Here is a 25,918-nt window from a genome sequence, read left to right as displayed (position 1 = left end):
AATAGGACCACACCAAGACATAATATAATAAAAATGGCAAAAGTTAAAGAGAGGATTCTAATGGCAGCAAGAGAAAAGCAAAGTGTTAATTATAAGGGAACCCCTGATAAGGCTATCGGTCAATTTCTCTACAGAAACACTACAGGCCAGAGGGAGTGGCAAGATATATTTAAAGTTCTGAAAGGAAAGAATTTGCAAACTAGAATAGTCTATTCAGCAAGAATGTCATTTAAAATAGAAGGAGAAATAAAGAATTTCTCCAGCAAACAAAAGCTAATGGAGTATACAATACTAAACCCATTCTAAAAGAAATACTGAGAGGACTTCTCTTAAAAAAAAAAAGAAGAAGTGAGAAATAGGATGCAGGAAACCACAATTGGAAAGCAATCACTTAAATAAGCCAGCATACAGATCTAAACATGAACATGTTAAAAAAAAAAGACATCAAAATCATAGAATGTGGGGAAAGAAAGAAAGAAAATATAGATACTTTTTTATTTTAATGTGTTTAAGCCTATATGACTATCAGGCTAAAGCAAGCAGATACAGGAAAGGGCTAAACTACTTAAAAAACAGGTCAAACACAAATCAAAACCAAACATAACATTCACAAAAACTAGAAAAGAAAAGTACTCGAGTATAAAATAAATGGAAATCATCTAACCAAAAAAAGGAAGAAAAGAGACATATAGGATCAAATAAAAACAAGGTTTAAAATGCCAATAAATAAACGTCTATTGATAATCACCTTAAATGTCAATGGACCAAATGCTCCAATCAAAAGACACAGAGTGACAAATTGGAAAAAAAAGCAAAAAACTAAGACTCATCTTAGGGCAAAGGACACATATAGATTGAAAGTCAGGGGATGGGAAAAGACATTTCATGCCAATGGACAAGACAGGAAAGAAAGAGTTACAATAGTCGTATCAGACAACATAGAATTTAAAACAAAGGCCATAAAGAAAGACAAAGAAGGATGCTATTCATTGGTAATAGGATCCATTCAAGAAGAGGATATCAAAATAATCAATATATATGCCTCTAATATAGGAGCACCCAGATACCTAAAACAAACACTAACAGACATAAAATGAGAAACTGATGGGAATACAATAAGAGTAGGAGACTTTAACACCCCACTCACATCAATGGACAGATCCTCCAGACAGAAAATCAATAAGGCAACAGAGATCCTAAAGAACACAATAGAAAAATTAGACTTAATTGACATTTTCAGGACTTTACATCCAAAACAATCAGCATATACATTCTTTTCAAGTGCACACAGTACATTCTCAAGGATTGATCAAATACTGGGGCACAATGCTAACCTCAACAAAATTATGATTATAGAAATTATTTCAAGTATCTTCTCTGACCTCAATGGAATGAAAAGTAGAAATAAACCATGGGAAAAAGAAATGAGAAGAAACTAACTACATGGAGACTAAACAACATGCTACTAAAAAACCAATGGGTCAATGAGGAAATCATAAAGGGAATTAAAAAATACCTTGAGACAAATGATAATGAAGAAACAACCACTCAAAATCTATGGGATGTTGCAAAAGCAGAGCTTAGAGGGAGGTTCATAGCAATACAGGCCTTCCTTAAAAAAGAAGAAAAATCTCAAATCGACAACTTAACCCACCACCTAAATGAATTAGAAAAAGAACAAAAAAGACCTAAAGTCAGCAGAAGGACGGAAATCATAAAGACCAGAGAGGAAGTTAATAAAACAGAGATTCAAAAAACAATAGAAAAAATCAATAAAACCAAGAGCTGGTTCTTTGAAAAGGTGAATAAAATTGACAAACCTCTGGACAGACTCACCAAGAAGAGGAAAGAAAAAGCCCAAAAAACAAAATGAGGAATGAAAAAGAAGAAATCACAACAGATAATGCAGAAGTACAAAAAACCATAGGAGAATATTATGAATAATTTTTTGCCAACAAATCTGACAACGTAGAAGAAATGGGCAACTTTCTAGAGACTTACATCTTGCCAAAATTGAAGCAAGAATAAGTAGATCAACTGAACAGACTGATCGCTAAAAATAAAACTGAATATGTCATTAAGAACACTCCATATAAATACAAGTCCAGGACTAGATGGCTTCACAAGTGAATTCTACCAAACATACAATAAAGAACTTATACCCATCCTCCTTAAACATTTTCAAAAGGTTGAAGAAGGAACACTCCCAACGTCATTCTATGATGCCACCATCACCATAATCTGAAAACCAGGCAAAGATATCACCAAAAAAGAAAACTATAGGCCAATATCTTTTATGAATATAGATGCAAAAGTTCTCAACAAAATTTTAGCCAATCAAACCCAAAAACATATTAAAAAAATCATACAGCATCATACAACATATAAAAAAGATTCACCCCAGGTTCACAAGGATGGTTCAACATGTGCAAGCCAATCAATGTCATACAACACATTAACAACAGAAAAGACAAAAACCACATGATCCTCTCAATAAAAGCAGGAAAAGCATTTGACAAAGTCCAACATCCATTCATGATCAAAACTCTTACCAAAGTGGGTATAAGGAACATACCTTAACATAATAAAAGCCATTTATGACAAACCCACAGCAAACATAATACTCAATGGAGAAAAGCTGAAAGCCTTCCCACTAAAATCTGGAACAAGACAAGGATGCCCACTCTCACCACTGTTATTCAACATAGTATTGGAAGTCCTAGACACAGTAATCAGACAAACAAAAGAAATAAAAGGCATCCAAATTGGAAGAGAAGAGGTAAAACTGTCACTGCATGCAGATGACATGATATTATATATAAAAAACCTTAAGGACTCAACCCAAAAACTGCTTGAACTGATCAACAAATGCAGCAAAGTAGCAGGATATAAAATTAACATTCAGAAATTGGTCGCATTTCTGTATACTAACAATGAAATATTAGAAAAGGAATTAAAAAATCATATACCTTTTAAAATAGCACCCCCAAAAAATCAAATACCTGTGAATAAACCTGACCAAGGAGGTGAAAGACTTATATGCTGAGAACTGTAAGACATTCATCAAGGAAATTAAAGACGATGCAAAGAAATGGAAAAAGATTCCATGTTCTTGGGTTGGAAAAATTAACATTGCAAAAATGGCCATACTATCCAAAGCAATCTACAGATTCAATGCTATCTCTATCAAATTACCCATGACATTTTGCACAGAAATAGAACAAACAATCCAAAAATTCATATGGAATCACAAGAGACCCAGAATTGCCAAAGCAATCCTGAGGAACAGAAACCAAGCAGGAGGCATAACTCTCCCAGACTTCAGGCAATATGACAAAGCTACAGTCATCAAGACAGTGTGGTACTGGTACCAAACAGACATACAGACCAATAGAACAAACTAGAGGACCCACAAATAAACCCAGACACCTATGGTCAATTAATCTTTGACAAAGGAGGCAAGAATATAAAATGGGAAAAAGACAGTCTTTTTTCAGCAAGTATTGCTGGGAATCCTGGACAGCTGCATGCAGATCAGTGAAACTAGAACACACCCTCACACCATGCACAAAAATAAACTCAAAATGGCATAAAGACTTAAACATTAAGACAAGACCAATTAAACTCCTAGAAGAGAATATAGGCAAAACATTCCCTGACATCAACCTTACAAATGTTTTCTCAGGTCAGTTTCCCAAAGCAACAGAAATAAAAGCAAAAATAAGCCAATGGGACCTAATCAAACTGACAAGCTTTTGCATAGCAAAGGAAACCATAAAAAAAAGACAATGTACAGAATGGAAGAAAATAGTTTCAAATGATGCAACTGACAAGGGCTTAATCTCTAAAATATACAAACAACTTATACAACTCAACAGCAAGAAAGCCAACAATGCAATGGAAAAATGGGCAAAAGACCTGAATAGACATTTCTCTAAAGAAGATAATACAGATGGGCCATAAGACCATGAGAAAATGCTCAACATCCCTGATTATTAGATAAATGCAGATCTAAACTACCATGAGATACCACTTCACACCAGTCAGAATGGCCATCATTAATAAGTCCACAAATAGCAAATGCTGGAGGGGGTGTGGAGAAAAGGGAACCCTCCTTCACTGTTGGTGAGAATGTAAGCTGGTACAACCACTATGGAGAACAGTATGGAGGTACCTTAGAAAACTAAATATAGAACTATCATATGACCCAGCAATCCCACTCTTGGGCATATATCTGGACAAAACTTTCACATGCACCCACATGTTCACTGCAGCACTATTCACAATAGCCAAGATGTGCAAACAACCTGAATGTGCATCAACAGATGAATATATTAAGAAGATGTGGTACATGTACACAATGGAATACTACTTGGCCATCAAAAAAACAAAATAATGCCATTTGCAGCAACATAGATGGAAATAGAGAGTCTCATACTGAGTGAAGTAAGTCAGAAAGAGAAAGACAGATACCATATGATATCACTTCTATCTGGAATCTAATATATGGTCCAAATGAACTTTTCTACATAAAATAAAATCATGCACATGGAGAACAAACTTGTGGTTGCCAAAGAAGAGGGGGAGGGAGTAGGATGGTTTGGGAATTTGGGGTTAATAGACGCAGACTATGGCCTTTGGAATGGATAAGCAATGAGATGCTGCTGTGTGGCACTGGGAACTAAGAATGTATTCATTTAGTGAAACTGGGTCACCTTGCTGTACAGTAGAAAATTGGCAGAACACTGTAAACCAGCTATAATGGAAACAATAAAAATCATTATAAATGTAAAAAATAGAGAACTATGAACATTATTATGTCCACTAATAAAGTGAACAACCAATAAGAAATGGGTAAAGTATATAAACAGATGTAGGATATATCTGTAGTGGTAATACAATTTCATGGGAAGTGGAGTAATTAGGAAAAAATATGGGAATAATAAAAAAAGTTGAGATATATTGAAATAGAGAATGGAGATTCACAATCTTAACATCATATGTAACACAAATCAAGTATTTAATTTGATCTGATTATGACAGAATGTATTGGATTAAATGCTGCTTTTCCAGAGATTTAAAAATGACATGAACAAATAAATAACACAATTTGGTTTATACTGATACTGAAAATTAAAGAAATGAATATTCACCAAAAAAAAGGTTTGTCCAAATCCACACAAAACAAACAAATGAAATAGGGGAATTAATATTAATTTTTTGGCATATAACCCCTTTAATACAGCCTGAATAAAGCCCATGATTTAAATTTATAAAAGAAACCATCCTTTAAGGCCACTTGTAACTCTGAAAATTTATGATTCTATAAAATCTGTCAAGTTAAAGTTTTATACTGCAAGCATATGATTTCCAGTATTTTTTTTTATTGGAGTATAGTTGCTTTACCACTTTGTTTTCTTGTGTACAGCAAAATGATTCAGTTATACATATACATATATCCATTTTTTTTCAGATTCTTTTCCCATATAGGTTGTTACAGAATATTGAGTGGATTTCCCTGTGCTATACAGCAGGCCCTTGTTGGTTATCTATTTTATATCTAGTAGTGTGTGTATGTTAATCCCAAACTCCTAATTTAACTCCCCCCCAACATTTCTAGTATTTTTTAAAGAACTAGAATAAATGTCCATATCTAGTAGCATAGAGGTCCCAGACTATTTTAAATTAATAAATTAGGAGTCCTTTTTACATACAACTCTATATTATGAGTTTACAGGTAGAGTTTGGTTTTGAAAATCTATTTTGACCAATTAAAAGACTGAAGGCCACTGGGCCACTGTCAAGATGACACTATCCTGTAAGACTCCTTGATGATCAGGGATCCAGTTTCCTCATTGTGAAAACTCAGCATCTCCTTGTCCACTGCTCTTTCTTAGTTACAGAAAGAGTTACAATAACACACTTTTATGCTTGCAATGTTTACATGTACAATATTTTTTTGATTTGCATAATCCTATAAGGGGAGCAATTTAAATGGTGGTAATAGGTTCATTTCAGAATCAGGGACAGTAAATTTCAAAGAGAGTTAAACACTCACCCAAAGTCATCAGGAAATAATGGTTGAGGACAAAACCCTTGTCTTCTAAACAATAATTCACTTATCTTCCTAAAGGATATTCTATGGAATACTAGCTTTGTGATATTGTCTACTAAAACCTTTCTAAAGAATTCTTTTAAACAACTGCCTATTACAATTCTTTAAGGAATAAAAAACAAAAACAACAAACAAAAACCCTGGGCTTAATAAAAGTTTTAAGAAATCTTCTGTAAAGAGATTCAGTACTTTCCAATAATAACTGATCTCTGAAACAAAGTTTTTCATACATCATCTCTTACTATTGCCTCTCCTATATGAAAAAAAGAATGAATGAATGAAATAAAGGAAGGAAGGAAGAAGAAAAGAAAAAAGAAAAGAAAAGAAAAGAAAAGAAAGAAAAAATAAGAAGAGCTTGGGAGATTCTTCACTGCATCATCTGTGGTACAGGCTTACATTATCTTTCTTTGGACAAAAGCAAGTTCTTAACTAGTGCCTCTGTTTCTACTTCTGTTCCCTGTACCAGAGACTATAATTTACTCTGAAAAACCCACTTCCTTTTCCTCCTGCACACAGATTTAGGCAACATTTCCTAGCCTACTTTACTGTTAGATATAGTCATGTGATGGGAGTTCTGGCCAGAGAATTATTGTTGTAAATAATATGCACTGCTTCTCAGAGGTTCTCCTTCTCTGACTGGTGGAGAGGTAGAAGGAGGTAGCAGGCACCCTGGGGCTAGGACTCTGAGGGAGCCTCAAGATGCACAAGCCTGAACCCTTTGTTGGCTACAGAGACCAGAGCCCTTCTCTGCCAAAAACTTATATTCATTTAGTTCTATGAACAAGGAAAAAATAAATTAACATTAGCATGTTAAGCCATTGTGACTTGAAAGTTATTTCTTTTTTAATAGTCATTTGCCTAATCTGACTGATATAGTTCATTTCTATTTTTAATATCTTAGCCAGATTGATACTATAATGTAAGTCCTGTTCATGTCATTCCTTTGTTTAGAATCCTCCAGTGGTTTCCCACACAGCTCATAGGAAGAAACAAAAACCTTAGACTGGCTTTCAGGGTCCTATATGATCAGATCCATTGCTACCTCATTACCACATCTCCACTACTCATTTTCACATCATTCCTCTCCGTGTGGCACTGACTTAATTACTGCGTAGAACCATTTCTATGTTAGGGTCTTTGCAGCCATTGTTCCCTCTGCTTGATATGCTCTTATAGCAGATACTGGCCTGGCTCATTCTGTCACCCTCTTCCTCCTTTTGCCTAATCATTTTCTTGATGAGTTTTCCCTTGACTACCTCATTTGAAGTCATTATTCCCCCAAACCCACCTCTCCATGTCCTGTCACATTCCCTTGATATATATATATATTTTTTTTTCTGCACAGCACTTGTTAACATCTGTATTTTTTTTAAACTTTTTAAACTGCCAGTTTCTTCTCTAGTATTAACCTCCATGAAGACAGGTGTTTTTATACTGTAATATTTTAGTCACTGCTCATTTTCTACTGCCTAGCATAAATGACTAAATGAATGGAATTGGCTAGAAAACTGACATGTCTACATAATATGAAATCTAATGACTTATTTCATCTTGGCATGTCTGGCAGAAATTTTATTTTAAATTTCAGCGTATGTTCATTATATCCTGAGAAGTTTAGGCTAGTGATTTGATAATGTTAGATTCATATCAAAATAACCATAAAGACTATGATTGATATTAAGATTGTATGCATGAAAATGTCCATAATCTTCTCCAAAGATAAAATTCTACCTGGATTATATGTTCTAAATTAATTTGTGGAGTGAGATGTCTAGTGCATGTATGTATTATTTACCTTTTGAGAATCCTCAAATTGAAAGGAGTGAGTTATAAAAATCAGTCTAACATTTGCTTCTTACATGCAGACTCGTTTCCATGTAAAGAGCTCTACCTCCATCTCTAAGCTCTGAGATTCATCAGGTCCTTCAGTAGCTCACTGAACATTTTAAAGCAGCCCATACAAATGTGAGCATACCAGTGGAACCAAGTAGTTTCACTATTCAACTTGACATGAATAGTGCCATATCATGGCTTCTTTACATCCTTGACACAGCTGCTTCTACTATGTAGTTCCTGAAACTTTCAGAGTGAATGCCAACTACCAATTAGTGCAGCATGATGCCTTTAGAGGCATATCTCTGATGGAAACACCAAGATCCTAATTCTTTTTCATGTTGCCCAATGATTGGCTTCAGACTTTTAGCATCTAAAATTCTTAGTTCCTCCCCTCAAAGGAAAGACTTGCAACTAATACTCTCTAATTGTATTCTCACAGATAAACACACAGTCAGTAAATGATATTCTGGCTAGGAAAGGTTGTGTTCAGTTATCCTTGCCTACAGCAATTCTAAGGTAAGAAAGGAAAGGTGGCTAACGAAGCCTTAGTAAGGCAGTCACCACTGTGGGGACTGGATCATGAACCTCTACAGTTGATGGAGAACTTCTGCAGTACAGGCCACATCCCTCAAAGATATCCAACCTTAGAGTTGAGGGAAATGGAGTGTGATAAATTCACTACTACCAGTCACTGATTGTGAGTCACTCCTAGCAGGCTTTAATGCCACATCACTTCTTGACTGCCATAGGGGTGGCCAAAGTGGACCTTATCAGTGAAAGGAAGCCCTCAGGGATTATTTATAATAAAAAAAATTTTAAAAGCAATCATGTTGGCAATTGGGAATCAGACAGACATGGATCTGGATCTGGACATGATCTCCTTGTAAGGGATGAGGGCAGAAGCATATTTTAGGAAGATGAAATCCAGAATAAGGTTTTATCACTGAGGTCAGAGTCTGTGAGAAGAAAGAAATCAGATAAGGAAGGAACATGGGAATTGATAATTAAGGTAAGGGATTTTTGTTTATTTCTTTGTTTTTGCATGTTTATACCTGTTTTATTCACATCTAAATCCCCAAGTCTAGCTATAACACAGAGTATTATGTTCAATGCATATTTGTTAAGTGAAATAAGAAAATATTAGACTTTTCTCATTCCCAAATTTTCTTACATTCCCCAAACTTGTTTTTTTCCAACACAAGTATTTGGCTTACTTCCTTTTGTATGACTGTCATATCTTCTCATTCATTCATCAATTAAATTCAAATTACCTCTTTTTTATGATTTTGACCCCCTCTGCAAATACACTACTTAATTTTACCACTTTCATTTTTATCTCCTTCCCCTAGAAATTGTAGAGGAAGCTCCTGCTCTTATCTTTATTCTATTCTTCATGTTAAAATCACCACTTTCTGTCATTTCTTTCTTTAAAATACTCTGGGTTTCACTCTTTCCTCCCCATTTTCATTGTTACTACCTGTAATTCTCCACTCACCATCTCATGCCTTCTGACTGGTCCATCTATACCCATTTATTCACCCCTAAACTTTTCTATATCTGGCGAGGTTCTTCTTCCCAAGATAAAAATTTTCTTATACTACTTCTGCTCATAAATAATAGTAATAAGTTTTTGGCTTAAGGATAGAAGCTGCACTGTTTCTATTCCCACTCCTATATGTACTTCTCTGCCTCTGGTCTGTAGGAATTTAGTGGGGCTGGGGAAGAAGGTGTTGAAGCAGTGGTTTGTGATTTCTCTCTCTCTCTGATCACCAAGAGACACAATCTGGGAAAGAAAGTGATCGGTGTTATCTTTCTTATAAACAAAGCACTGCCTGGTATATAAACTAATACCATTTATTAGGTAGAGAGTTCTTATATATAGACTCCTCTTGGTATAATGACCCTGCTTTGGTTTGCTTATGATGGACAAACCTAGACAAACCTAGAAGCTGTGGGTTTTTGAAGTTAAGCTTCCTTGAAAATGTCACATGAACCCAATAACAATCTGACTATAAAATATAGATGTTTCATAACCTAAAAATCCCTGCTTGGTGAGGTAATTTGCAAACCTTTCTGAAAATTTTGTCTATAAGTCTGGGCTGGAATGTATGTCTGATGTGAAAAAGAGACCAGAGGAGCAACTAGAATGTCCTAGATTCCTCTCTCTTTTTTGGTCAATGTTTCTTGATCGCTTATTTCCTGGAAACCAATGATACAATTTGACATTTGATAAACTGATTTCATGCTTCTGACTTGACAATCTGATCCTCTCTACTACTTCAGAGCACAATAGCACCCCCCTTTCCCTCAAATTTTAGGAAAAAATGAAACATAGACAGAAGAGTATGGTAGAAAGAGTAGTCTGGATTATAGGACATGATTTTGATATGCAGGCACAAGAGCTTCCTAATACCTTACCCTGGAGTTAGTATCTAAGCCCCACTGAATGACTAAACTGGGAAGGCCCAGGCCATCTTTGCAGGGTATAGGCTTCTTAGATAAGAGAGAGTAGTCCAGAAAGCTCATCTGATTATAAAATTAAAAGCAGAGAAGAAGTTTGAATTACCAATCAGATAAGTAAACCTTCATTCACAGAAGAAGGGAAAACAAGAGATGGAGGAAAAGCCTAGGAATGTTTACTTTATTAAAGTCCCTCCAAATGGATGGTCCCTTCCCAAGAAAGTCAGCTATGCTAATTAATCTGAAAGCCCCCTCTAATCAGTTCAAGACTTGAGAAAAAAGCTTATAGAAAACACTCTAATTCAGAAGAATTTAGTTAAAAATTAAGGTTAGTTTATACTGGAACAGTACTTTGGTCATTGGTTCCATACCTAGATTCCTACATTTCTCAACCCCAGGATTTTGCTTGAGTCCTTAGTTGTAATTCCCTTACCTTATTCAAAATGAGCCTTTCTGTGTTGAATTTTCTGGACTGAACTCTGGACACCTGACATATCTATACAGCTCTGACACTTCTTTTACACAGAGCCAAATTCAACTCTTTTGATGTTCATGACCCATGATTTTGAGTCAAGCTGCATGTTATTCATACACATATTTGACTTCTTTCTTAGTCTCTTGATATCCATTGGCTCCCTTGTCTGAAACCACATCTTAATTTTGACTTCTGTTGAGCTGTTCTCTCTTAATGCCATCCTCAGCAGCAGGTAGTGACTCTATATCAGTAGTACGTGCTGAATCGGCCCTGTTGGTCCTATGGTCTGTACACAATCCTATTTTCTACTAGCTCCTAAAATATGTGGCCTGCACATTCCTTGCTGTTCCTTTCCCTGGAGAACTAGACCTACAATTGTTGAATTGAAGAACTAGAGAGTAGTGAGGAAAACATCTTTTAAAAATATCTCATTTCACAAATGAGAAAATATGGTTCAAGAAATATATAGCCAGTTGCTCAAACCAGCACCAAGTTTAAATTCAGGTTTTCTGACCCTTAGTCCCATGCTCTTCAGAAAAAGAAAAAGAAAAATGAAAAGAAAAAGAGATAGATGCTACCCTCAGTCTTGTTTTTTTTTTTTATACTCCATACACTTGTGCCCTATCCTTCATATCTGAGCTCATCGAACTCATCAGCTCTATAATTACTCCTAATTAATCTTCTCCATCTTTTAATTTTTTTTTTTTTTAGGACTGCACCTGTGGCATATGGAGGATTCCAGGCTAGAGGTCAAGTAGGAGCTATAGGTGCCAGCTTATACCACAGCCACAGCAATGCTGGATCTGAGCAACATCTGTGACCTACACCATAGCTCGTGGCAACTTTAGATCCTTAACCCACTGAGGAAGGCCAGGGATTGAACCCAGATCCTCACTGCTGAGCCACAAGGGGAACTCCTTCTCTCATGTTTTTAAAAAGCATTGTCTTTCTTCCTTAAGTAGGATGTTAGCTTTATTTATTTATTTATTTATTTATTTATGTATTTATACCACACATGCAGCATGCAGAAGTTCCTGGGCCAGGGATCAAACCCATGCCACAGCAGTGACTTGAGCCACAGCAGTAACAATGCCAGATTCTTAACGTGCTAACCCACTGGAGCCCTCCTCTTCTCTCATTTTTGAATTCTTACTCTGTATGTATTTTCACAAACTTTAGGCAATAATTAGTCTCTAAATATTTGTGTGTGATACATTTTTCTCCTTGAGGGCAGAGGGCATTTATTATACTTCTAGGGTAATTCCCATTTTAATCACTGAAAGTTCAATTATGTTTAGAAAAAAAAAATTACCTTCTATAAATAATATGTTTTGTTTTATTATATCATTTCCTTTAAAATAAAGGATTGTGATATGATTATAAATTAATCACATGTTTAAATGTATTTAATACTTTATTAAAAGCTTCCAGTTGGTTCTTTTCATTCTTTTTGCCTTCAAGGGAAATTTGTGATTCTTGTATAATAATGGGGACTCATTAACATAAATTAATGCATTATACCATGATAATCTTACCACTTCAACATGATGCTAATTAGCAATCTTGGAATTACTAAATGATTGGTGTACTAGGGTGCACTACTTGACTTGTACTTTTCCATGCTGAGAAAAAGTACATACTCAGTATGTCTCAGTGCTGACTAATGAAAACTACAAGGAAGTCAATACAGTCATAATTTGCAATGAATGGTTATTACCAAGATTCATTAAAGAGGGAGAGTAATATTATATAATTAAGTATTTCAACCAATCAGGTCAATAGAAGTACAAATTTGTCAATTATACCAATAATTCAAATTATATCATCTCTTAATGGCTAACACTAAATACTGAAATATAAGCACTTAAGTCTTCCTCTTAGTTGATTGGCAAAATATACAGCTAAAATTAGAGTTACAGCAATAACAATAGATAACTTTTTAAGTGCTAACTTGCACCAAGCACTGGACTAGATGCTTTACATACATCTCAACCCCTTCTAATATCTCCATGAAATATATATTTTATCCTTGTTTTACAAAATGGAAACTAAGACCTTCAGAGGTTAGGTAATTTCAAAGTGTACCTTTTGCATATTGAGCAGAGAGACCAGTTATTCTGAATTGCTATATCTATGTCTGGCTATTTCACCACGTCTTAGGAATAATAACACTTTCTAAAGCTATTATGGCAGTTAATAGCAGATAATAGATATAAAGATGCCTAATATAGTGAAAGCATTAAAGTAAAATATTTCAGATACTCCTGACCTTCCCTCCATTCTATTTATCCTTACAGCTCTAAGTGTGGTCCCCAGAGCACCGCCTGGGAACTTGTTAGAAAAACAGAATTTAAGGCTTCCCAACCTACTGAGTCAGAGTCTGCCTTTCAAGGAGATTGTCAGGTGGTTTCTATGTATACAGAAGTTCAAAAAGCAATGCTCTGTAATATAGCAGTATGTAGAAAATGAATATAAATGGCCTTTGTATTCAGCCCTATAGAAAAAAACAAATATCTGTTTTTATTAATATACCTTTATTAAAAACACCCTTGTCTTTTCAACTCTAAGCATATCAACCAACTTTATCAAATAAAGCATAAACTATAAACCAAAGTATGGAAAGAAAAACTTCAAAGGTTTAGAATGTGAAAGCAATGGAATTTAGGTGTATATGATTCTATCTCTCTTTTCCTGAGATCAAAGAACTTATTTTCACTTGTCAATACATTTTAATTCTAGCTGTGCTTATCACTCCAGGTCCTACAGATTACAAATAGAATTTTCAGAATTATATTGATGACAAAGTAGTGACAAGACAATCCCAAGATCTATAAAGTGTAGCAAAACTTAAGTCACATAGAGTTAATCTTGAAGGTAATTAGAAATGATAGATTAAAGAAAAGAAGTTAACTTGCCCTCACAAGAATTACAAACAATAGATAAGCTGATTTACTTTCAAAATCTAGTTGGTAAATGACTGGAAATGATGCCAAAACAATAGCAATTTAAAACATCACCTTCCTGGTTGGGGTAAGTTCTTATTTTCTGTCTCAGTTAAAGAAAACATGTTTGTTACCCTCTACATCATGATTTCTCCTTGAACTCAAATTTCGGGTTTGCTTCTAAATTTAAGCATAGTTCAACTCTGAATAAAGCAATTTGTTTACAACCTGCACACTTCTATATAGTATACACTGGCCACCCCCCCAAAATACCTTATATACCAGCTAGTTAACATTTCAAGACATGATGTAATAGAGCTGTGTATCAAATCAGTCTGCAAATCCCTTTATCTCTATCATCCTTTTGATATGTGGAACAGTGTTTTTTGCAACAGATTGAATATTTTATTGCATCTTAACTCTTTATATAATTAAAAGATTCCAAGTTATGTAAATGGAAGTACGTATCAAAAAGGTAAGGCATTTGAGATAAAAAATGAAATAAAACTGAAAGAGTTGATTTGACTTCAGCAGATTTACTATGTTTAAATATGAAGAAAAGAGAACCAACTTAGAGAACATGTATAAAATATAGAAATCAAAATGTCAAAAATGTCCAGAATGTGTCCATTTTTTTCAGAGACCTTAAACAGAGGAGGAAAATTTTAACCCTTGGTATGGTTTTTATCACTTCCTGCTTGACACAATATTGCACTTTGTAGTTAGTTTGCAATTATCTTCCCACTTACTTAATTGTCTCTTCCATTATGTATGTGGAGTGGGTGACATTCTAGTACCCCCTGCACTTGTATCACACCTAAACAGAGTAGTTTTGTCAGTAGATAAGGACATCAAATAGATCTTCCCTATATATATAAGAGCAATGAACTATCTTCATGAAATAGCTTCCTTTAAGAGCAATTGTGTGTCTTTAGTAATCACTTCAAAGATCTTTATCACTAATGTCAGGAAAAGATAATGGTGTAGTAAAAGATGGGTAGTATTAATTGAGAGCTTTTGTGTGTCAGGAACCCGGCTAATCTCTTTTAACAGGAATCTTTTCATGTAATCCCCTCAATACACCAGGAAGGTTGTACAGGTGTTTCATAGATAAGGCAGAAGCAAGGCAGAGGGTTTATATCACTTTCTCTAGGATACACACAGGATGCTAGTACTCAAGCTAATCCCACATCAGCAAACTTTCTTAGCCATTTATAGTATATGGTGTCAAGAGTTTTTCAGGAGTTATCTAATTTAATTCAATCCCTATCCCATCTTTATGGACCATCCTCTCAGTTTCACATACACAAAATGAATGACACATATAATTCTTTTCTATCTCCACATCCAATCAAACTTCAGATTCTGTTTCTCTTATATAGGTGTCTTGAATCTTCTCTTCCCTCCATCTCCACTACCGACTTCAGGAACCATCAGTTCACAATAGTCTTTCTAACCTACCTCTTTTCCTCCACTCTTGTACTCCTCCAAACCCATCTACACAGAAATCAGAATGGTCACACTAAAAAGGATAGCCCATCACAGGAAAAGTCCTTTTGGAATTTTTGATAGCTTCTAACAGTTCAATTATTCAATTATTCAGTTCCTTATTCAGTGTAAGCAAACATACACTGAATAAGGAACCACAGTTGTAGAAGCAAGTTTGTAATTGTTTCCCTCTCTAGATTCAAACCTGCTGAGTTAAGAGGAGGAGATTTCCTATATCTGACATTTGAAAAATAGAGCAGATCCATGGCATACATCTTTACTTTTAGCATATAAAGTAGTGGTTAGGACCTTGTATTCTGGAATCAGACTGCCCGAGTTTAAATCCCAAACCATGGCATTTACAAATTACACAACCTTGGCAAGTCATTTAACTGTGCTATAGTTTTTTCCTCTATAAAATGCAGAATATTTTCAATTCCTACATCCTGGGGTTGTTGTGAGGACTAAAACAGTTAATAGCTATATTAGAACCATACTTGGTACTTACTAGCAGCTCTAAATATTATCTATTATTATTAAGGAAATGGGGAAATTTGGGTAACTTTAATGTCAAAATACAGTTTGATTTAAAAACTATAAATGCTCTATTTTATAGCCTATAAGCAAACTGTCTGTGATAAATCTAAGCTTCCAATTTTGTTCAGCTGTAAGACCTCTTTTACTGCCCTTACCTATCACTTGTTAACTGCGGTTTCCATCTCCCCTCCAGGATCAAAGAGGAGGAAGAAAAAGAAGGTGAGAAGAGCATGAAAGTTCTTACTTGACTGGGATTACTCTAAAATGGCTTAGCAAATTCTGAACCTGACAGGTTTTAAAAGGTTCCTTCCCCCTTATGGGATGATTTTGTGAGTTCTTGGTAGACACTAGGAGAGAAAGTGCAGTACTTTTCTGCACTCTCTGAGGCACAAGAAATTGATTTTCTTCTAGTTTTTGACCCTACTCAACCCCTGGTTTTCTGTCTTTCCAACCACCTTTGAGACACTTCACCTCTAGAGTCAGTATCTTAGGCAGAATATACAGTGGCTAAAAGATCACGCTTGCTCCACACCTACCATCACGGAGTAAAGTAGAGTAGCTCAAATAGCTAGAAGCAAAGCTCTTTCTGTCCTCACATAATACACTTTATATCCTATATTATATAACATGTGATTCTTCATTGTTATTGCTTTTTGTGACCAGTTGCTAGAATGAATTAGGCTGGATAAAGTGAAAGAATAGCCTGACTTTATACTTTTCCACAATTTCTTCTTTAAACAATTTCTTCCCTGTGATGGATGAAATTTCAATCACATTTCATTGCTTTTCAAGTTACTTTATGGTATTAACATATTAAAAATACCATGTCTAGTCTAGGAGTGTAATATTAATTGACAGCCACTTTAAATCTTCCCTCTTCCAGTTTGGTTTGAAATGAGCAAGGCAGGGTATTTCGGCTTCTTTCTTGATTTTCTTTTTTTCACTCCAGGCTGCTTCTGACTCCTCAGAAGGGATGGAGAATAGGAGAAGAGCTTAAATGACTGGCAGACCTGCCATATGACATTGACACCCTCAGTAGCTGCTAGCCTGAGATCTGTTTGGTTGTTTCCTTAGAATACTTCTAACTTCTTCAGAGAGCCCCTCACTGGTGACCTCCCTTTATTATTCCTAATATTTCTAAGACTGATTTCTTCCCACGTAGGCAGCTTATAATGCCCACTCTCTGCTTCCAGCTGGCTCTTGCTCTGGTCACTATATACCTTTAGAAGGCCATCTCGGATTAAGCTCCTTTCAAGACTTCTCATAGTTATTGTTCTTGTGTGGCACCCACATCTGATCCGCCCTACGAATAAGTATGACGTGAAATGCCTTTCATTCTTAGGGCTGTATCTCCTAGTCTTGCCACCAGGCAAGCCATGCAGGGAGCTATTCCCTTACCTCAATCCACCTTGTATTATTTTTAAGTATTTAGTAGCTTACGAATCAGCTTTGATAATCCTGCAATTCCAGAGAATTCAAGGAAATTTTCACTTGGTGTAGGAGGAAGGGAGAGGAGAATTTCTGCTTACCTGGACAAAAGTGAGGACATTTCTCACAGAACTCTGAGTTCTCTCAAAGAAATTCTCTCTTCCAAATCTCAATTTCCAATGAATTTTCAGCCTTTTCTTGTAAGCATGAAGGGTGGGTGATACTAGTAGAACTATTTCTCTGGCCACCTTTTACCATTCTGGCATAGATGGTTCAGCATCCAGTTTGGAAAGTAAAGATAACTCCTGATTACCATCTGCAGTCACAGAGCCGTCAAGCATTTTAGAGCTCTGACATCAGTTGAAGTCTCCTTTTAACACTCTCCTACACTATCATCTGTAATATTTTCAAGAGGGTAGGAATAATGTCTGCCCTACTGATGCATTGCTTCCCAGTCCTTGACTCAGGATCAGTGCACCTAAGTATTTATCAAACCAATAATAAACGAGTTGAAGTACATTTAAATGTGAGGTTATCCGCAGACAGTATTTGTTTTATAGATATGTGTGTATCAAATTATCTATAAAACTGTCAATAACAGTTATAGTACCTATCTGTAGTAGTAGTACCTATCTATAGTTTTATAAATAGATACATACCTAAGGCCATTACATTTATGTATGTATTTATGTATATTTATTCATGATGTAAGTATGCATATGTATTACAGATGAATACACACACGGCCACAGTGTGGTACATCTCTAGAAGAGACACCATGCACATTATGGTCTGCATAAATAGATTTACACTCTTAGGAATGTTTTTTACACAGATAATAGCGATAATAGTACATCCTGGAATTTTGAAAACCTAGGACCTACTACATAAATGTATAAATATGTATTCTTCTGGTATCTGGATATATTTCATATATTCAATTTATCACGTTTATTAAATATATGCTATATATTATGAATAGTGTTAGATGATACAGATAGTATTAAATGTCTATAGTGATAAATAAAATGAAATAAAAAACTTAAAACAAACAATTATAAATATGCACAAACATATACAAATATAGGAAATGATTAGAATATATTAGACTTAAATGTTAATGATTGTTTCATTAGGTGAACTGGAAATGGGTTTTTATTTTTCTGTTTGCTTTTTATATATACATGCATGCATGTATAAAGAAAAATGATTTTGAAGTGAATTTCATAATAAAAACTCATAATGAATGAAGTTTATAATGAAAAACAAACATTCTAAATGATCTAAGGTATTGATACTTTAAGTCTTCAGATGAAATCAACACATATTTACCACCTAAAGTTTAAGGATAATCCTAGGCAAAACAATTTATCCAAAAATCACCTTTTAGCACCTGAGGAAAAAAATCTATCATCTTGAAAATAGGGTGACTGAGGCAATAAATTGAGAGGCTGGGCTATGCTAATTTAGAATCATTAACTATTTATGATCCTGTACCATCAAGCAAATACCAACAGCTAAAACCATTGACTGAAACTATAGCTGAAGATTTATATAAGCAATCTTTTACAAGGACTATCTAGAATAATTAGCATATTAGAAGCACAAAGAAACATTTCCAGTCATGTCCACAGTTTTGAGGGTTTTTTTTAAATCTCTTTTGTCATTACTTTTTAAAAAATCACCAAAAGGGATTACTGCTGAAAATAAACTATTACCTTCTATTTGTCTAGCATGTAATGAGGAAGCAAATACGGTTATCAGTTAATTAGTTTAAAATAAGCTTCCTCGATGGTTAATTTCAAATCACATCCCAAAGAAAATGGGAGAAAAGAAAATTAACTGCATTATCAACATCTTGAGTCACTTTGATACCACTCTGAGCCCTTAACTCCTCATACTAATGGTATACATTTTTAAGTTTTAAGCTTACTGATCACTGAAGTTTTGCCGAGAAAGTAAGAACACCTCAAAACACATCTTGGAACTTAAGATAACACACATTTCACTAAAGTTTATTGAGAGAACTTTGTCATATTTACCCAGTTGCAATAACATTTTGTCAGTGCCACTGCAATAACATCAACACAACACATCCATTCAATGTGATTTACATTCAAAAGTGTATTTGTGAGTGTTGAACTATAGCATAAATGATGACTGTTACATTATTACTTATTATGCAGATACATATTTACATTTTGTTGCTAGAGACCTAAGAGCTCATAGATTGATATAAAATATAAGCTAAAATTTATAAAATAATTTCTTATGGATTAAATATAATTCTGTAATTTTCCTTAAGATTTCTATCATCTCCTATAACTTTTATTTTTTTTATTTTTTATTTTATTTTTTGTCTTTTTAGGGCCACACCCATGGCATATGGAGGTTCCCAGACTAGGTGTCGAATTGGAGCTGCAGCTGCTGGCCTATGCCACAGCCATAGCAATGCAGGATCCGAGCCATGGCTGCGACCTACACCATAGCCCAAGGCAACACCAGATCCTTAACCCACTGAGGGAGGCCAGAGATGGAACCTGTGTCCTCATGGATGCTAGTCAGATTAATTTCTGCTGAGCCACCATGGGAACTCCTAGTACAACTTCAAAATTTTTGTGCAATAGCACATGGTTGCACACTGGTAGTTTCAATAACAAAATAATACATACCATCTGTAGAAAATTTTATTTTCAAAATAAAATGTATTCTTTGAGTTAAAATTTTGTATTTAGGCTATGATTAAACTTACTATTACATTCAAAAAATGTCTTTTGAAATTACAAAATCAAATATTTGTCAGCCTTCAAAGGATATTTGCATCATCACTCTGACTCTTTAGAAGTTTGGGTATATAAAAGAATTATATTCTTCACATTTTTTTACAACTTTCCTTTGTTAGTTAATAAAATTATATATTTTCACTTGAAAAGCTATAGAGTTAAGTCCACAATATAAGATTTTGATAGTGTTTATTTTCTTCTACTAGCATCTTGATGTGTTTTGAATATTTTTAAGTTGGCAAGAGTAAAATAAACCCCTGATGAGCAAACCAAAACTTTTATCATGGATACATGGTACACAGACTAAAATTTGATGAGCTGAGTCATAGTTCCAAATATTGGTTTTGTTTCCTTTTATAAAAAATTCATAATTGGTGAATTTGCAAGAATATGTCTAAATATCCCAAATCTGGAAGCAAATGATCTATCTTAGACCCTAATATAAGTCTCATAGACTAAAAGGAGCCTCACACTTTCCTTTTCCATTGTACCTGTTATATTCATGTTTCAAACCACAAAATATCAAAGAATAATTTTTAAAAATGCAGGCTGTGTGATGTGCTAATGATGCCCTTGTAGCAGAGGCCCACAGATTGCCATGAACTCATTATCAAATAATCTACTAATTTTTGCTCTGTGTAAATACTGCACTGACAAAATTCAAGGTAATTGTTCCAATTTGGGGACTTTTTATAAAATGTCATCCACATGAGTTCACCCTCAGAACAGAAACATGATAAATCTGAGCCCCACAGGCATTAATACCAGAAACATAAGCATAATTGAGTCAAGTAACCAGCCAGGTATTGTTCAGTGACACAGTATTTATGGATGCACATCCACCTGCGTGAAAAGCTTTCTCAGGGTCCTCAATCAATAAGATGGTACATGAACTATCCCCTTCCTTCCATTCATTTGTCAATTAATATATCTGGAAAAATAGATACTCCAACACTTTTAAAATAATGTAAACATAGACTGAAACTTTACCACTGAAGTACTTTTGTTAAGTGCTACTACTTCTATAAGTAAATGCAGAATAGGATTTTTTTTTTTTTTTTTTTTTGCTGTGAATAATGATTTGGTTACATTCAGTGACATGTTCACTGGAGGTAAAGTGATGTATTTAATGAAAACATTTTAAATTCAAAGAAATGTTTTTAAAAGATCTTTGGTACCTATAATTAATAATACTATATTTTTTCTAAATGATGATTTGTTCATCTTTAAAATTATAATATAAAAATGTATATAGTATAAAAAAATAATATTGGAAACAGTAGAAACAAATCCAACTAGGAACCATGAGGTTGTGGGTTAGATCCCTGGCCTCACTCAGTGGGTTAAGGACCAGGTGTTGCCTTGAGCTGTGGTGTAGCTCAGATCTGGCATTGCTGTGGCACTGGTGTAGGCCAGTGGCTACAGCTCTGATTTGACCCATAGCCTGGGAACCTCCCTATGCCACGGGTGAGGACATAAAAAGACAAAAGATAAAATAAATAAATAAATAAATAAAAATTTTAAAAATATATAGGTAATTTAAAATTTGAAGACATAAAAATTTTGGCTCAGTCTATTTTAAACCATGACACTGTAATTTCACAGCTTTGAAAGAAAAAATATTTTAATTTAGCAGAAAATCTTAGCTGACTTTCATTGATTTCCAGATGTCAGAATATTGATTTATAACTTAGACAGAAAATCATTTTCATTAGTTTATCATTGATCACTGGAAGAAAAATATAAGATGTGTATTTCCAGAATCAACAAATTATTAGTGTTATCCTAAAGAGAACCAAATCCTAGTCTTGATATATTACATTAGATTTTTCTTTAATGATTTTAATGTTTATGAAGAAAGATAAGTAAATGATTATAGGGGAATTTAGCTATTAGATCATGTCCATTATCTTAGAAAATTGGAAATAAATGTCACTATGAGTCAATATATTCATAAATTTATTTGTATAATCATTTATTCATTCATTCAATAAGTATTTCTACATTTTAAGCATAGGGTAGTCAGTGAGGCAGAGTGATGAACAAAATATGTAAGACTCCTTCCTTCATAGATCTCAAACACTGCTGGTGTATATACAATAGGAAAAAAGTAATTATAAAAGGTAAGTGTGATAAATATTATAATTTAAGAAAGACAAAATACTATGCAGGAACAGAACACAGTTGCTGATCTATTATCAGTAAGTCAAGGTGATACTTTCAGAGAAGTGTAGTATCTAACAAGTTAATCTTAAGACCAAGTAAAAGTGAGACAATTAAAATGATGGGAGTATGAGATCTGAGAAGAGAGTGAGAACAGTATGGTACATTAGAATGCCTGAATAAAGATGCTTTTTTATGGCTGAGGCATGATCCAGAGAGTGGCAGGGTAAAGTTGAAGATGTAAGAAATGGTCAAATTATGAAAGGTTGTGTGAGCATTGTCTTAGAGTTTAAACATTTCCCAAAGGAGACAAATGAAAACCAGTTACAACAGGCAGCCTCCAAGATGGTACCCAATGATTTTGTCTCCTGTTATTTACATCTTTGTATAGTCCCCTTCCACAAGGAATCAGCGCTAGCCTATTTGACCAACAAAACATGATAGTATTGATAAAGCGCATTCTGATATAAGAAACAGTGGAGTTCTACATTGCTTGCTTGAGTCACTCACTCTGAGGTAAATTAGCCATCATTTTGTGAGGACATTCAAGCAGCCCTGTGAAGAGAAAACAACTTGTGATCAGCAACTTTTAACAGCCTTATATAAGTGAGCCTTCCTCTTAGGGATGGATGCCCTAGCTTCAGTCAAGCCTTCAGATGACAGCAGCTTCAGCCACCAAGCCACTGCAACCTCAGAGAGACTTCAGGCATGAAGCAATTGGCTAAACCACTTCTGAATTGTGAACCCACAGAAAAGGTGAAGAAAAGAAAATATTTATGGTTGTTCTAAGCCAACTAAATTTTTGTGTGATTTCTTACAAAGCACTATTAACCTACTAAAGTTTTCAAAACAGATAAGATCATGAGTTATTTTAATATCATGATCAGATTTTCATTTCAGAAAAATCTCTCCAGCTATATTGTGTAGAAAGACTACAGAAAAGCAAAATGGGAGGAAATAATATTATTTCAGTATTTCAGGCAAGAGGTTATGGTGCCCCAAACTAGGATAAATAATAAATATTTAATACTCACTGCTACCTTTATACTTACCGGTATTTAAAAAATAATGTATGAATTCTTTCAGAAATGTTTTAAAATGATGGCAAATGAAAATTTTAAATCAATTATTATTTTGCCTGTTCACTTAACTCCACACTCAAGGAACATCGTGGAGTTCTAGAAGTACTAATAAGTCGGTAGAGGTTTTATTCACTCAACTTTTATCTGCAAAAGCTTTGCCAAGTGAAAATAGACTCTGGCACTTTTCTGCCTTCTGAAATTGATGGCAGCTAGTCAGCAGACTGACAAAGAGCCCGAAGAATGCTCACACCTAGCGACCCTGTCATCCCAGCTCTACAGTGACTTCGGAAATCTCTGCTGTGGTGGTGTGCGTGAACCACACTCAGTAGCAATTTCCAAAATGATACCCTTTACTTTGCCAGGTCTGTAGCAAATGCAACACAATTTGCCAAAGCACAGGAGAGTAGAGTGAAGCTTCTTTCTTTACTTTTCCTGCAAGTATCTGTATAGCTGGAGATACAGACTCAAGCCATTATTCTCTATAGTAAATATATATATTTTCCTGGACTGTCAAAGTTTAGGAGATTTATGTAAATTTACTTAAATCTAATAATTTTTTGAAAAGAAATTTGGTTTTATTGGGAGCTTGCTGAATGCTTTTTTCACAAACTTACCAAACACCCCTATTTTGATTGAGTTCCTCTTCATATTTAAGTGACAGTTTTAAGATATTATAAATTCCTTTTCAAAAGACTAGATAAAAATATGTTTGTTGTATTAAGGGAGATTAAAAGAAAATTAGGAGGCTAGAGAAATATAAAGCAGGATGTTAGATGTACTATTTTTAGAGTTTGGCCTGGAAAAAAAAGACTTTCTGACTAATATTAAAAATACACAAAGCTTCCAAAGCAAAGTTCCTCCAAATCTCTTCTACTATATTCATGCCTATAATTCCACCTGCCTAATTCCCTGCCTCCTCTTCCTTTTCTCTACCTCCGCTCACTTTCTCTCTCTGAAGAGTACTGAAAAAAATTAGCAGTAATCACATTCAAATGACTCCTTTCATAAGTAAGTAAACTGAAGTCCGGATGAATTAAACATCAGACTAAAGTGAAAAACAACTTAGTGGCAAAACTAAGTCTATAATTTGAGTTTCCTAAATTTTTTTCAAATATATTTTTTTCTTCAATTCTTGTGCCTGATACCATAGTTCAGGCATCTCTTATCTCTACCTCTAGTCTGGATAAATTCTTCTATTTCTTTTAAAATTATCTATCTATCTATCTATCTATCTATCTATCTATCTATCTATCTATCTATCTATCTATCTATCTATCTATCCTGACTCTGTATCTAGGAGGGCACTCTCAAAAATTGGTGAATATTGTATGAACTTGTTCCTCAGGGAAGCAGATACCAAGCCAAAGTTAGGAGTGAAAATTATCTTGGAGAGTAATATCTGTGAAGAAACAGGGGGAATCAGGATTGGGCAGGAAAAACTGCCAGATAGAATGTGGATCTGACAAAGTGTCAGGCAGACCCCTAGGGAGCAAAGACTACCTTTAGGCAAGTCCCCTGTGACAGGAAATGGCCAGATGCTTGCGCTATATTCTGGCTTCAGTGCTGCTCTGAGGAGAAGATGGCCTTGGCTCAATCTGAGGTGGTCCCAAAGGAGTTAACAGATGGTCCCACAGAGGAGCACTGAGTCTTTTCCTGAAGGAGGAGCTGATTTAGGCCACTGTACAGTGTCTGCCACAGGCGATAAGAGCTACTCAGAAATGCTAGCCAAGAGTAGGAATGGAAGACTGGACTTCTAAAAGCAGTTTTTACTCTAGGGATCCATACGGAACTAGAGAATCAGTAAAAATAGTTGGAATCACACTAGATTTCAGGATTTTTTTCACAGTTTTCTGAAACCCCGGTTTTAGTAGAATCTTGTAAATGTTGGTGCTTTCTTAGGAGATTAAGTGTCTGATTACATTTAGGGCAGAATATTAAAAAGGAAGTTAGGAGCAGCACTAGAGAACAGGATAGTGAAGGTCCTGATAATCTGAACAAACCCAATCAGTGAGGTCGGTCTAGGTTGTGCTTCAGTAGCAAATGGCTCCAAAGTGTCAGTGACTTATAACACAAAGGTTATTTCTCACTCATCACACATGTCCATCGCCTGTTACCTGTGGCTTTGTTGTGTCATCTTATTTTAGGACACATTTTCTCTCACCATGGGAGAAGGAAAAAAGAATGGCAAAGCATGTACCAACTCTTAAAAGCCTCTGCCAGCAGGTAACATCCTTCACTTTGTTCACATTCCACTGACCAAAAAAAAACATATGTGTACCACCTGCAGTCAACTTTGCAGACACGTATAATCTTCCTGTTTGCAGGAAGGAAGGGAAGGGGGAAGGGCAGAGCATACAGTGAACAGTAACACAGTCCATAACCAAACCCAGGACCCACCTCGGTGGGACTGGATGCCAGCATTGCTAGGCTTTGGATCCCATAACAAGATAGTTTTATTTAGGACCAATCTTACATCCACTTGATTTTTATCAACTAAGGAAACAGGGCTTTCCACAAAAACAGTCAAAAGAATATTCATTTTGAGCTATATATTTTTTTTTGTTTGTTTTGTTTTGTCTTTTTAGGTCTGCACCAGCAGCATATGGAAG

Source organism: Phacochoerus africanus, chromosome 3, assembly GCF_016906955.1.
Source record: "Phacochoerus africanus isolate WHEZ1 chromosome 3, ROS_Pafr_v1, whole genome shotgun sequence".
NCBI lineage: Eukaryota > Metazoa > Chordata > Mammalia > Artiodactyla > Suidae > Phacochoerus > Phacochoerus africanus.
Note: the sequence above shows the minus strand (reverse complement) of the source record.